The sequence below is a fragment of the Heteronotia binoei genome, chromosome 8 (genome assembly GCF_032191835.1).
Source record: "Heteronotia binoei isolate CCM8104 ecotype False Entrance Well chromosome 8, APGP_CSIRO_Hbin_v1, whole genome shotgun sequence".
Taxonomy (NCBI): domain Eukaryota; kingdom Metazoa; phylum Chordata; class Lepidosauria; order Squamata; family Gekkonidae; genus Heteronotia; species Heteronotia binoei.
The window spans coordinates 103,201,270-103,213,777 of record NC_083230.1 but is presented as its reverse complement, the minus strand read 5'-3'; the positions used below and the strand labels follow the sequence as shown (position 1 = coordinate 103,213,777).

The window sequence follows — 12,508 nt, the reverse complement described above, 5'->3', positions numbered from 1 at the left end:
TAGTTATGCGGCTATATGCATATCGCTAAGTAGTAAAAAAAAAATGGCAATCGGAAACTGGATGTCTGAGGCTCCTTTTGCTCTGGGACAGCCTTCAGACATCCGGAAGTTGGTTAATATCGCAGCAGAACTATCCAGACAGAGAAAACTACGAGGTGAAACCAGAGAACTCAAAAAACACCGCAAAGGAGCAGGTAATAAAATAATCCGGTTCTGAGAAGGACTGGGGGGGGGGGGGCTACCATGAGTTAATACCGGGAGGCAGATGTTTCTGTCTGATCAGCCACTTTAAATCCAGAAGGAAACAGAAGCAACATCTGATTATACTGTGCATCTGAACAGGGCCAATATGTGCTTGAGCAACTAAAGAACCACATACTGTACATAACACTGAAGCTCTGCCCAAAGAGGCCTGTAATTTACAGGAAAAAACAAAGTACTGAGCCACTCCATGAGAATGCCAGAATTAACTCAGTCACAATCCAACTGAAAGACAGAAGCCTAGACATTCCTTAAACATCATCACTCAAGGAAGCTGCAATGGATTGTCCCACCCCAACCTTACCACTGGCTTTTAGAGTCTATCCACAACTGCAATCTATTCATTCTATAAAGTATCCTTAGAAATTAATCTTAACCATCCCTCTTCTAGCATTCTGATACAGAAACAGCTCAAGCAAGAGAGAACCAAGTTGTGCCGTAAAGGAGATGAGAAGCTACTGTTGTAAGACTATACCTCAGGTGCGGAGTACTCCAGTTCCCCCGAATCTCATAGATCTTTGCTCTCTTCTCCTTCCGATCTCCTGCTTCAAGATGTCAACAATTCAGATAAGATCCCTATTTTTAGAAAAACCACTGCAGTCCTTGCACTGAGCTAACCCAACTGCCATGTCCAGATCACACAGTCAAGCTTTATACGCTCACAGGGCTTGAGGGTAAAGGTGAAAAGATAAAAGCCAGTTCCTTGCCAAAGAGCAAGCAGAAATTGAGCAATGCCACAATTGCCAACATCGTCTCTGTTTTGATTATACACAGGAACAGTTAAAACAAACAAGCAAAAAAGGGTAATTTCAGCATCTGAATTACATGTTCTAAAATTTCAAACTCTTGACAAAGGCTTATGAGACTAGGGATCTTCAGAAGCAGCAGTCTGCCACCAACTTAAGAACATAAGAGAAGCCATGTTGGATCAGGCCAATGGCCCATCCAGTCCAACACTCTGCGTCACACAGTGGCCAAAAAAAAACAAGTGCCATCAGGAGGTCCACCAGTAGGATCAGGACAAAACTTACAAGACAAAACACCCTATTTGTTATAGATCTCCTGTAAACCTGAAACTCATAACTTCAAACAATCCTTTAGCCTATAACACCTCTTAAAGCACGTCACACAGTGGCCAAAAAAAAACAAGTGCCATCAGGAGGTCCACCAGTAGGATCAGGACAAAACTTACAAGACAAAACACCCTATTTGTTATAGATCTCCTGTAAACCTGAAACTCATAACTTCAAACAATCCTTTAGCCTATAACACCTCTTAAAGCAAAAGACATCCACTCTTAATGGAACTCAAGTCTAGCAGAGCTACCAGTAACGCAGGCAGCAAAATTGATAGTTAAATTAACTCTGGTTTTTATATTACAAAAGCTTTTCTTTCTTACCTATTAATACAACTCCAACCAAGTGAATTTCCTCTTAAACACAGACTCTTCTTTACAAAAGCCAAGGTATGGCCATATAAGATACTCCCTAAGATACCCCCTGAACAATATCATAAATCAACTACGCTTTATTGTTGTATTTAATCATATGTTTGGCCCTTGCTCACAAACTGCAAAAGAGACACCCAAAGACAAAGTACAGGCCTCTACAGACTTAGGGTACAGAGAAAACAATAATGATATGTAAGGGACAGAGAAAAGAAATAAGAAAGTCACTCAAAGAGAATTAAATACATTCTAAAGAGATGGAACATTTGGAATAGCTGAGCATTAGTGTGTGTGTGTGGGGGGGGGGGGGGGGGTAGATTAGCCCACTCAAGTCCTTGGGAGCTCACAAAATGTTTAAGGAAATTTAGGTGGATGCAGTGGATGGTGGAAGACAGGAGGGCCTGGCGTGACTTTGTCCATGGGGTTGCAAAGAGTTGGACTCGACTGTGTGACTGAACAACAACAAAGTGTAACTTCAAACTGCTCCTCCCTCCTGAAATTCATTGCAGATCAGTAGCCTGAATGTCATTTACTGCGCACTCTATGGCAGGGGTAGCCAAACTGTGGCTCAGGAGCCACATGTGGCTCTTTCACACCTATTCTGTGGCTCTCAAAGCCCCCACTGCCCTGTCGGCCAGCTTGGAAAAAGCATTTGTCTCTTTAATTTCTCTAAGAAGCCAGCTGGCAGTTTGGAGGATGCATTTAAAGTTAAAGTTGCTTTCTTTCTACCTCTCTCTCCCCATCTTCCTTCCCTTCTAGCTCTGAAACATATGACATTTATTCTGTGTGGCTCGTACATTAAGCACGTTTTGCCATCCCTGCTCTATACCAACCAGGAAAAGGCAACCAGTAGCTACTGGATGCTTTAGTGAAAGTCCTATTGCACTAGAAGGACAGTGCTCACTACTGGTGCTTTCAAGTTGTGCTAGTCTGATGAAGTCCTAGTCCTATTTTCAGGGTGGTTAAGTTAAAAAAAAAATTCACCTGCTGTTACGTGTGCATGCTATACTTACAGTTTTTACACAAGGAAGAGAGGGCAAAATAATTGCTTGTGTACCTTTTCAATGGTACAGGCAACTGCATTAAAACCTCTGAACAACGTATGAGCAGTATAGTTCTGAAGCTATACTTGCGTGATTCTTGAACCTACAAAAACAGAAAAGGAATCAAGTGGCTGAATCAACGCAAGGAAGAGGACAAAATAATTGCTTCTGTACCTTTTCAATGGTACAGTATAGTTCTGAAGCTATACTTGCATGATTCTTGAACCCACAAAGACAGAAAAGGAATCAAGTGGCTGAATCAACTTCCTGTCATGCCACAAGGTTCTGCTACATATGTTTGTCAACTCTGGATCCATGCCAAGGTATATGCTAAGCATCCTGGACAGAAGCTTCAAGCTGAAACCACTGTTACGAGACATCTACAGTTAGGAAATGCCGCTGTGGTCAGAGGCAACTGTTAAAGAACATGGCCACTTCCCAAAATATAGCAACAGCTTAAAATATCTCAGAGGATTTCAAAAATGTAAGAATGCAAGAGCAGCCCTGCTAGGCCAGACGAAGGGGGCATCTAGTCCAAGACTCCCCTTTTTCTTGTGTATATGGAGTCGGACCACTGGTCTATCAAAATCAGTACGGCCTGTTCTGAATGGCAGCAGGTCCTTCCTATAACTTCCCCCTTGTATCTCCTAAGACTTTTTACTGGAGATGCCAGGGATGAAACCTAGGACCTTCTGCATGCAAAAGGCAGATGCTCATCTTAACACTGAGCCATGGCTCTTCTCCTTAGAGTGGGCAACCAGATGTTATTTTACTACTATAACAGGCTTACCAGAAAAGAATCTCAAAAGCTGTTAGCGCAAACACATCATCTGCCTTAATGAAGAAATCTGAAAGCCTAGATGCTTTACAGGTAGCAAGCCCAAAACTGGTTCCCCTCAGTTAGCAAAGCAGAAGGTCAATCATTTGACAAATGTGAATGTGAGACTGCCCAAATGTAAGGGCTTGAATACCCATAACAGGCAAACAAAAATATAACAAACATATTTTTGGTGCTGTATCAAATGTAGCTCTTTAGGAGTGGTCACGCAGGTGCCTCAACCTGGAAGTTACACAGTCATCCCATCTTGTTTTCCTGTATCGACCCATATGAACAGAACTTGGATATAAATTTAAATTCTATTCACATCTCAGGTCACAGACCCTACACTCAGTTAACACATGGAGACATTCATGGAATTGGTTTTCAGAGACTAGCAGCCTACCTGTTAGGAAAGAATGCTAAGCCCAGGACAGAACAGGAACTAGTACATCACAACAGGAAGAAGAGAGTTTCAAGCTACTGAGTCTAACAAAGATGTTTACTGACCACCAGCAAGAAATTATGCAGATCTAGGTTAATTACTGTAGAGTGTTGTTAACTTCCCAGCAAACATTTTATATGGCTACAATGATCGAGAAGGAAGGTCAAATGGAGAGCAGTGATCTGGGTGTTACATAAATGGATGTACTATGAAAAAGTAAATGTCTGTGTCCCAAGCAGGGGTATGGTTCAAGACGGAACAAGTGAAGACCACGATAAGGGAAAGCCCTCCACATCACTAAAATGGCTAAACTAACAAAATCCAAACTGAGAATATAGTCGTTTCAAATTAAAACAACCCCCAGGAATAAGCAACTGAAACCATGCTCTAGTGTCATATAGGACACACATCCTTGTAGTGTAATCTGTGAAGATTCTTGCTACCACTCTCTTGACAAATGAAAATGCAGGCAGGACATTCTACTTGAATTCAGTTTGGGAAAATAGAGGAAAGAAGCAACATATAATCTGGTGCTTGCCTGAATACAATACTACACAAAGACCTCATTGGCTGCCAGACGTCCTTTTTCTTTCTGTAGCATACTGTGCAAGAGTCCTCCACAGGAGGCCATTGCTGATGCTCCCTTCAACACAGTACTCTTCCACATCAACCTTTGGCAAGCCATTAACCACACACTTCCTTGTTTGACTACATTTGCTTGCAAAACTGTCATTAAAAGTGACACTACTGTAAAACCTGTATACTCTGGCTTAATCAGTCAGTCCAAAAGCATTAAGCCGTAACTGTCATGCTACCCAACTGAATGCGTTGCACAAAAGACACCTTCTGCAATTACACAGGTGAGGAAAGGGTCCATTTTGTTTTGTTCACCATGCTGCAAAGGTTGAACCTGCTGAACAGGATAGATTGAGGCAATACAGGAATTATAATCTTGCACTAGTTTGAATCTGTATTTGTATGGTTACATAACTCTGATCACACGTGATAGATATCTTTACACCTCAAGGCCAGTTGAAGTAAATTGGGAGACAAAAAAATTAAGCATAAAAAGTGCGATGAATATATATTCCTATCTAGAACCTGCATTTTGCATAGGACCAAGCTTGTATTTTCCATTAAATGATGTCTCCAGAGATGGAGGCTATGGTCCCACTCAATTATAACATGAAATGAATGCTGAACATACTGTACTGCGGGACTACTAATCCTGTTTAGAATGGCCCCGTGAGTTAGTTACTCAATTCGGGACTATATGAAAGGAAAGAGATGCACAATCAGTACTTTCCGAGTGGTGAAATGCAAGGAACAGTGAAGGCGGTTTCATCACTGTAATTATTCCTTTAATTAGACCTTTAATGATTAAATCATTTTACTTGCTCCAAGCCCACGAGTTGAAAGAGACCGTGACAAAGTTAAATTTTACACTTATTTTGCACTCTCTTCTTTCATGCTGTTATTTTTAAATTGAAATCAAAAAATATACATGGCAGGCTGAAGGGGACACCTGTGGAAACAAAGGATTGAACATATCTCGAAGAGACAGGACTAGAATCTATAGTAGAATGGCCCAGAAGCCAAATGCACGAGACACAGGATGTCTGAACTGTAGGTACCGTACTTATTTATTTATTTACATTAGACTTTTATCCCGCCCTCTCCGCAAGTGGACTCAGGGCGGCTTACAACAGTCATTTACACGATTTAAAACAATAAGTCAATAAAATCTATAAAACATTAATACAATTAAAATTTAAAAACTATTCCACGGTGCTGTGCTATTACTATGTTGGCGGTTCTGTTTTCAGACGGTTGGTCACCGGGACCTCTAGCTGATGTCAGGTGGCAGCTCTCTCTCAGTTTAAGCATCCAAGGCCTGTCGAAACAATTCGGTCTTACAGGCCCTGCGGAATGTAGGAAGGTCCCGCAGGGCCTGTACTTAATGAGAACATGCATGCTAGTTGGCCAAAGTGTGTGTGAATTCTCATCCAAGCAGCAAGGCTGCTCCTGTAGTTTATTTTTATAGACTGTGAAGGTGAACGCAATACTTTCCTGTTTTGTTTTTAAATAGAGAACACAGTGGGTAACATCTACTTTTACACTTTGGTCAACTAATTACAAATATATTTGACAAGCTTATTTTCACAACTTTTTGTAACAAAAAAGTGACCAACCCTTCTTTCCAACCTTTGTCCAATAAAGCTTCAGTACTGCCAGCAAACCGCTTTCTGTACACTCTTGTGTAATCGCTTCTGTCCCAGGCTACACAGCTTCAAGTTACTGCCAAACAAGGCCACCATGCAACCAATGGTCCAAATACTTGGACTTTATATAGCACTATGACTGCACAACAAAGTTGCTTGTGGCAACATTACTCCCTCTGCCTTTAAATTTCCTGGATGTCGTTTGACAAGAAACATGAGTTAAAACAAATGCTGACAAAATGCAATGAAATCTTCACTCTTCCAGCTGTAAGGCTAGCAGCAGCATCAAGGAAAGGAGAATGAATATGGCTTCTGGCTCAAAGTTATGCAACTACACAGGCCTGGAATGGCTTTTCCAGTGTTGAGTTTCATGGCTGAAGATATGCCGCAATGAAATTCTATGGCAACTTCAGGACTGACATTTATTTTTTTTGAGCCAGGAAACAAAAAGAGAAAGGATTCAATTCGGTTACATATACTTCTTGCCAGACCATAACAAGTGTGTGAAGCTTTAAGCTGTAAGCTAAACAGGTATAAGAGAGGAGTGCCTGTTTAGGAAGGCAGGTTCCAAAAAAATACAGTTCCACACCTAATGCAAAAGGGGCATTAGAGACATGAAATATTAACACTTCCTTTTTTCATGATTCCTGTTCAACATGTAGGTTTCTGCATTTCCTTCTGGGCAAGATGTACAATTGCCAAACCAAAGATGGTTGGTCAGGGTATGCATCAATAACAAGGGAAGGCGGCAAAGCCAAAAGAGGCATCTGAAAAGTTTCATGTAAAATTGCTAACACATTTTATGACACTTCTCTTGGAGGAATTCTTAAAAAGATGTGCAAGGTCTTGAGATCGCAGCTCAAAATGGAGCTTTCAGCATCACTTTGCAATGATGACACAGCCAAGATTTGTCAAGATAAACAACAGCAAAGATAGCCAATGCAAAATATAGCCATTGAGCAATAATTTTAATAAACTGTCACTTATACTAATTTAACACAATACAGATTAGTTCAATATATTATTAGAACTATGTATAACTTTGCTCCCTGACATTTTGCTGCGCCCACCCTGTGCCAGAATTCCAAAGTTGCCCGCAGGCTCCAAAAAGCTGAGGAACCCTGTTAAACAGGCAATTCTTGCCTGAAGTGCAAGGGAAGGAGCAAAAGCCAAACAGTACTAACAGAGCAATAAGTCCACTCCTACTTTTCCTACCACTTCTCAGCATTCACTAGACAAGAAACTAAGCCAAGTCCACCCTGTTCCTTCTTTCTCCCGTCAGAACTAAAAACAGCCTGAAAGGTAGCATTAGTATAGCTCATTACTAAAGTGATATTGTGATCAACTTAAACTTCAGGACTGAAGCATTAGATTCTACTGGACCATTCTATGGCAGAAGTGCCTTCAAAATATGGGGAAAAAATGACCCTCTCAAAAAAAATGTTGGGGCTTTCACATATTATTACATCCTGACTCACAATCAGCAATGATAATTATCTAAAAACAAATCCTCTAAAATGATGTAGCCAAAACCACCGGACCCACACTGCACACCATTGCATGTGAGCAGCATGCTACATTTAAGCTGCCTTCACATGCTTATGAAATTAGGTACTATTGGGTACTATTTCAACAGTCACATTCACTCTTGTCCTAGAACAGTTTAAAGGCAATGATCCCAGAGGAGCAAAAAAACTTCAGAATTTTGTTTTGCTTTTGACATTATTTGACTTAGGACATACAGTGGTCATTGCAGCTTGGAGACAGCATTTTCTGGAAAGCACCAGAAGAGGAATTTACACCTCCCCTACAATAAGTTTGTACTCCTTTAGTGACACCTATTTTATGCTTTAGAGCCCTGTGGCGCAGAGTGGTAAGCTGCAGCACTGCAGTCCAAGCTCTGCTCATGACCTGAGTCCAATCCCAGCTGGCTCATGGTTGACTCAACCTTCCATCCTTCCAAGGTTGGTAAAATGAGCACCCAGCTTGCTGGGGATAAAGTGTAAATGACAGGGGAAGGCAATAGAAAGCCACTCTGTAAAAAGTCTGCCAGGAAAATGTTGTGAAAGCAACATCACCCCAGAGTTGGAAACAACTGGTGCTTACCGTAACCTTTTAATTTTATGCTTTGGCTGGTCTGCACTGATATATGAAACCTGTCTTTAAGCACATCGCACTGCAGGTAGGACTAAAGTAACTAAATACAAACCATTCCCTGAACTAAACCCCTACTAAACACCATACAAGCCATTCCATGCACTAAACCCCCAGCAGCAGCACATCAAGGACAATGGGTTTAGCTATGGGCTGTCAGTGGGGAGAAAAGTAGGGTATAAATAAAGCAAATTAATAACTCACTAGGGATTTTTTTTAATCATGTGAAGCTCCACTTGCATTCTTAAATGGTACAACTCAAACAGATGTTCAGCACCTCAGTGAGAAGTAAGCTTTTGAGAATCACAGCTTGTGTCATAAGCATGAACACTTGCAATACAACCTGTCAGATATCATGCCTGAGCACTGCCCACCATAATATGAACATTTTAACAAGCATCTCAGCCACAACCTCATAGCTCCCTTCAAGACATTATCCTTTAATAAACCATTTATAGCACAATCCTGTCCATGTAATCCAGCAACTGCAAACTGGATTGTTGGTGTAGCCCTTAAGGGCACTATGCCTTTCTGCTCTCTGGAATCTGCCCTTACCTATAACTGAATTATTTATTGGATCACATACACAGCACTTTGCTGGACTACACGCTTCACAATTTGGTCCTATTCAAGCCCTACTGAATTCATTAAGCTACAGACTTCGTCTTGCAACACTCTCAGGAATCTCTGGCAACTCAAACTGCTAGCAGAAAGCTGTCATTTACAAGTGGCATAAATGCACATAAATTGTAACTCCTGCCTACAGGAGAATCACAACTAGTTAATTTATTATTGTCTCTCACCCAAGTAGCCATGGCCAAGTTAAAATGAACTATTAACTATTGCATATGTTAGATTACGTAATTATTATACTGTTGAATTTTTATATTTATTAGATTACTAATTTATATTGCAAATTATTCTACTTATTATTTCATGACTTATGGAGATCCCGTGGGGTTTTCAAGGTAAGAGACAATCAGAAGTGGTTTGCCTTTGCCTGTTTCTGTGTAACAAGCCTAGACTTCCTTGGTAGACTACCTAAATTATTTACTGGACACATGGTTCACAGAATGTATTCTGTTTCCCTCATTCTCATATCAGTATTAGAGCATCCACTTTTCTAGGGAGGATCTTTAAACTGAAACCAGACAGGAAGCCTTTGATCCACATAAGTCTGTCAATGGCTGGTAGCCATTGTGACTGAAGGTAGCCTGCACATTCAGAAGGACTAAGCCTCTGAATCCCAGAGCCAGGGGGCAACATCAGGAGGGCAGCAGTCTCTATGCTCTGCTGTTTGCTGTTCAGTGGAACTGTATAGCCACCGTGTGAGACATGATGTGGGACTAGAGCCAGTCTGGTGTAGTAGTTAAGTGTACGGACTGTTACCTGGGAGAACTGGATTTAATTCCCCACTCCTCCACTTGCAGCTATGGCTGGCTTTAGGGCGTCTGGCACTTCCAGAAGCACAGACCCAGGAGGCTGAGCAACAGCAGCCGGGTGACACACATGCTCTGAGGCACAGGAGCCATGCCGCACCGCCACATGCACCTATTTCCCTCACCAAGGAGAAAAGGGTGAGGGGAGGACCCAAATCATTACACCCCTAATGGACAGGCAGGCCCTGCTTGCAGCTGCTGGAATGGCCTTGGGTCAGCCATGGCTCTCCTTGAAAGGGCAACTTCTATGAGAGCTCTCACAGACCCACCTACTTCACAGGGTGTCTGTTGTGGGTGGGGGGAAGGTGAAGGAAACTGTAAGCAGCTCTGAGACACTGAGATTCAGAGTGAAGGGCAGGGTATAAATCCAATATCATCATCATCTTCTTCTATTGGTTTGATCCAGCAGGGCTCATGTTCTTATAACACTTCACCTCCTCAAGAGTGGCATTCAAGTACTTTACACAATAACACAGGACACTGCCATCGCAAACTTTTTCCCTTGAGCACTGTCACCCTTTGGGAAACCAGATCTACTCCTGCAAAACTGTCTCAACCCCTAACCTACTAAAAATAATGGCTGCCTAGAAGTGGTGGTGGATGAATTACTAGCACACAGTGCATATTCATAGTCATTTTAGACTGCTAGGTGGAGAAAGAAGGGAGAGAGAAGAGTTGTTTGTGCTTTCTAAACACAAGGACAGTCTCTCAGAAGTCCAGTACACTAAAAACAAACAAACAAACCACAAGATTACAGAACTACAGCAATTAATAGCACAGAGTAGAATCATACAGTTGGAAGGCACCTCCAGAGTCAACTAGTCCAACCCACTGTACAATGCAGGAAATTCACAAATACTTCTCTCCACACAACCCCAGTGTCCAGAAAATGGCAAAAAAACAAAACCAAAAAAACCTCTAGGGTCCCTGGCAAAACTGGTCTGGAGAAAAATTTCTGCCTGATCCCAAAACAGCAAACAACATTTCCTTGGATCCAAAACAAACAGTAAGACAGTGTCTGTTTAAGTTTGTTTGGCACACAGAACTTTACACCCTGAATAAAACTCTGTTGGTCTTAAAGGTGCCACTGGACTCTAACTTTGTTCTGCTGCTTCAGACCCACACGGCTACCCACCTAGATCAGTCCAAAGCAAAGTTTCGCAGCAAGCTTAGTGTGGCATCATGAGTTAGTATCTTACAAACATCACAAGACTTTGTTTTTGCTATAACAGTGGGCTAACAAAAAATGATTCCAGTAATTTTAACTGTACACTAATATGAAAGGGTCAACCCCCTCCCCTTCCTCCCTCACTGCCATTACTGAGGCAGGAAAGAAAATAAGTGACTTGTCCAAGGTCAGCAGCGGTCCCCAAGAAGGGAGGCTCAAGTGAAGGAATTCGAGGTCACCCCCTAGGGAAGCATAGGAGCAGCCACGCGTCTTGCGAACACCACTGGCCACCAGGCTCCCCCAGCCCCGGAGCAGGCCCAGGTTTGGGCAGGGCAGCCTGCCAGGGGCCCACTGTCCTGTCCCCCAGCCACCCCCAGATCCCAAGCCAGGGCTCCCCGCAGCCTGCCCTCTCACCTCGCGCTTCCTGACGACCGCGTCCGCCCGTGCCCAGCGCCGAGGTGAGGAGGGAGTCCCCACGGTGACGCCGGCGCCTCCGGGAATCCCACCCCCTCCACCTTGTCCCCGCCGTGCCCGCCTTCCCTTCCCTCCCCTCCTCCTCCGCCTCCCCCCCACCTTATCACCTCCCCTTTGCCCCAGAGCGTCATCATCGCACGAGGCTCCGCCAGCCAATAGGAGACAGCTCTGGCCCGAACCGCACGCACAAGACACATCGGATCAAGACGTTTAACGGCCTTTGGGCCCAGGGCACATTGGGAGATGTAGTGTTTTGCTTTGTGAGGGGAAGCTAAAGGGGAGGGAGAGGCGTTTCGGTTAGGAGCGCCGTATTTAACTGACGGCGCTGTCATCTCGGTTTGAGGCAGTTTTCTTTTTTGTTCTCCCCCTCTTTTATGTATATTTATTTATTTGCGTTATATTTATATCCCACCCGTTCTATGCAGACTCAAGGCGGCTAACAGCATAAAATACGCAATACAGTATTAAAACAATAAATAGATATATCTGTGTGTGTGGCTCGGGTTTCCTCAGTCTGATCCGTTATATATATGTGCAGGCCTCAGATTCAGTGGGAGCTCACAGGAGCACAGCTCCTGCACCTTTCTGAGAGTTCCACCTCCTTGTCCACTGAATAGTAGGTGCAGCTGCATAACAATCCCTGGATGAGCTCCACCACCTATTTTTCTACCACCTGTCTATATGTATGTGCATATCTGTGTGTTTGTATATATATATACACACACACACATATGCCCAGTGCATATGTATATAAGTATTTATATATGTATGCCCATATACATATGTATGTATGCACACATATACATACACTGCATATACATATATACACACACACATATATATATTTCAAATCCGGGCTGCTAGTTTTGTGATGGTTGGGGATTCTTCGAGATGTTCCCAGCATTTAGATGCTGACTCGGTGCCATGGCACTGAAGGCCTTTACAATGTGCAAGTTGAGGAGACAAAATAATAAGCGTAACCACACCCCACTGCAGTTCACTCCTAACTCTAAATAGTAGAATCGGGCTTCAGGAGCC

The 12,508-nt window shown here is 42.8% G+C and overlaps 1 protein-coding gene across 1 annotated transcript in view; it reads right to left on the bottom strand.

Annotated features, from left to right (window-relative positions):
• The window catches only part of ADIPOR2 (adiponectin receptor 2), a 41,121-nt gene extending 29,577 nt beyond the window's left edge, over positions 1-11,544 (bottom strand). The window contains exon 1 of the mRNA XM_060245777.1: positions 11,411-11,544. The gene's annotated coding sequence lies outside the window, so the exon portion shown is untranslated. The remainder of the gene's footprint in view (positions 1-11,410) is intronic.
• Between the last annotated feature and the right edge of the window lie 964 nt (positions 11,545-12,508).